Genomic DNA, 3,337 nt, shown 5'->3' on the forward strand with positions numbered 1-3,337 from the left:
CTAGAAAGAATGTCCCTTCCTGCGCTGCTTCGATATACTGCTTAAGCTTCCTGACTGGTATGTCCATTTGATCGTTCGTCCAAATGCACTTCCCTGTTATAGGGTCCAAGGTTCCGCCAGCCCCGAAGAACCAAGTCCGGCAACGGTCTGGCTAGTTAATTGTCTCTGGTTCGATCCCTTTATCAACCAGATCATTCTCAGTCTTGGACCACTTAGGCCGGGCTATGAGGTAGCCACCTTACCCCGTGCGATGGTGAAGCTTCTTCTTCGCAGCATTTTGCTTGTTTGTCGCCGACATCCTCTTACTCTTTTCCGATGTCTTGTGGGCCACAAATGCGGGCCAGTGATCTCTGATCTTCTCATATCTGCCCTTGAATTCTGGTGTCTCATTATTTTCGACAAACTTATTCAGCTCTTTCTTCCACCTCCTGAATAGTTCTGCCATCCTCTTAAGAGAAAAAGACTTGATTAATTTCTCTTTAACTGGGTTCTCTGGATTATCCTCTGGCGGTAGGGTGAAATTTGACATCAGCTCAGTCCAAAGATCATTTTTCTGCATATCATTGACACAAGACACCTCAGGGTCTTCCATAGCCGGCTTAAACCATTGCTGGATGCTTATCGGGAGCTTGTCCCTAACCAGAACCCCGCACTGAGCAACAAATGCGTTCTTTGTTTGGATGGGTTCAATCGGTTGGCCGTCGGGCGCGATTGCTATGATCTCAAACTTTTCATCCGAGCTCAACCTTTTCTTCGGGCCTCGTCTCTTTACCGAAGTTGTGCTCGATCTCGAGGGCTAGAAAAAAGAACAAAGACTTAATTAATATGTGTACATACCAAAACAATGAATGCATCAATCAGCTAGTCAGCACAGGCTTAACTAATATATATACTTGGCCGGACTCGGTTTGGTCATCGGAGCCGTCATCACGGTCTCCTTCTTGCACCGGCATTGGGTCACCGGAGCCGTCCTCATGTTCTTCTTCTTGCACCGTCATTAGGTCACCGTAGCCAGTTTGTTCACCCTCTCCTTCCAGACCATCGGTTTCGTTGAGAAACAATGAGATGGCATCACTTCCTTCTGCGATTATGTCCCTCAACAACGCTTCTTTTGCTTCGCCTAGGGCGGTGTCCATAGTTTCTACAAATATTTACAACATGGCAATTATTATTCAAACATGACAGATGGATATATTAGTGCCAAACGTAGAACTAGCTACCTAATCATAGTAAGCTATCGGGAGGGGGTATATATCGACAACGACGACACTACATCTATGTCCCTCAATGACCCTCGTTCCCGATAAAAAAAGAGGAAGAAGAAGAAAAAAAGAGGAGAAGAAAGAATAGAGGAGAAGATCTCCTCTATTCTTTCTTCTCCTCTTTTTTTTCTTCTTCCTCTTCTTTTTTTATCCTCTTCTTCCTCTCATGTTCGAGAGGATCGCCGAGGGGTCGGGAGGTTGCCTAGTGTCAAAGGATTCAACAAAACCATGTCTTCATCATTAGGCAAAAGTAACATGTGCATGATGGTACGAAGCTCTTCAAAGTTGTTCTGGAACGGAGTCCCAGATAGGATAATTCGCTTTTTGGTACAAAGTTCAGCAAGAGCCTTCCGAATATCACTATTTGAAAGGCCTTTGCTGAATTCGTACCAAAAGGCGGATTATCCTATCCGGGACTCCATTCTAGAACAACTTTGCAGAACTTCGTACCAACATGCCCTGGTTACTTCCGGCTAATGATGAAGGCATGGATTTCTTCAATACTTTGACACTAGGAAACCTCTCTCGACCCCTCGGCGATCCTCGACCCCTCGAACCCTCGACGACCCTGGAACCCTCGACCCCTCGGCGATCCTCTTCTTCCTCTCATGTTCGAGAGGATCGCCGAGGGGTCAGGAGGTTGCGTAGTGTCAAAGGATTCAACAAAACCATGTCTTCATCATTAGGCGAAAGTAACATGTGCATGATGGTACGAAGCTCTTCAAAGTTGTTCTGGAACGGAGTCCCAGATAGGATAATTCGCTTTTTGGTACAAAGTTCACCAAGAGCCTTTCGAATATCGCTATTTGGAAGGCCTTTGCTGAATTCATACCAAAAGGCGGATTGTCCTATCCGGGACTCCATTCCAGAACAACTTTGCAGAACTTCGTACCAACATGCCCTGGTTACTTCCGGCTAATGATAAGGCATGGATTTCTTCAATACTTTACACTAGGAAACCTCTCTCGACCCCTCGGCGATCCTCGACCCCGCGAACCCTCGACGACCCTGGAACCCTCGACCCCTAGACGACCCTAGAACCCTCGAGCCTCGACGCTATAGAACCCTCGAACCCTCGACCCTGAAACCCTCGACCCTTGACCCCTTAACGACTCTCGACCCTCTACCCTAGTTCCCGACCCTTGACCCCTCGGCGATCCTCGACACCCTCGTTCCCGATAAAAATTAAGAAGAAGAAGAAGAAGAAGAAGAAGAAAGAGGAGAAGAAGAAAGGAATAGCTAGAGGAGAAGATCGAAGAAAAAAAAGAAGAAAAAAAGAGGAGAAGAAGAAAGGAATAGTGGAGAAGAAGAAAAAATAGAATATATTCAATTTTCTCTTCTTCTCCACTATTCCTTTCTTCTTCTCCTCTTCTTTTTCTTCTTTTTCTTCTTCTCCTCTTCTTTTTCTTCTTTTTCTTCTTCTTATTTATTTCTCCTCTTCTTCCTCTCCTCTTCTTCTTCTTATTTAGTTCTCTCGACCCCTCATCCCTCTCTCGACCCCTCGACGACCCTCGTCCCTGATAACATTTTTTTTCTCCCCTCGACACCTCTCGACCTCTCGTCCCACTCCCGACCCCTCATCATCATTTATCACCCCCCTCGTTTTCTTTAGCATATATCCATGAACAAAATAGAGGAGAAGATCGAAGAAAAAAAAGAAGTCTTCCTCTTCTTATTTTCCTTTTTCCACTCCTTCCTTTTCTTCTTCTTCCTTCTTCCTTCTTCCTCTTTTCTTCCTTTTCCTTATTTTACTTTTTCCTCTACACTAACCTAATTAAAATGCACTAACCTAAAATTGATATCTACTAACAAACTAAATAAAAAATTAATACATATATCAAAAAATATATATAAACAAAAAAATGCAATGAACATTATATTTTATACATACATATATAGCCACATCCATTCATCATATAGCTATAAACAAAAAAATTAATACATATATGAAAAAACATATATAAAAAATGCTATGAATAGAGCCTCGACGGTGGCGGCTCACAACGGGGGCGGCCGGCGAGGGCGACGGCGGCGGCGGCGATGGCGTCGGCGATGACCACGGCGTTGGCGGGGGC

The sequence above is a fragment of the Triticum dicoccoides genome, chromosome 6A, assembly GCF_002162155.2.
Source record: "Triticum dicoccoides isolate Atlit2015 ecotype Zavitan chromosome 6A, WEW_v2.0, whole genome shotgun sequence".
NCBI lineage: Eukaryota > Viridiplantae > Streptophyta > Magnoliopsida > Poales > Poaceae > Triticum > Triticum dicoccoides.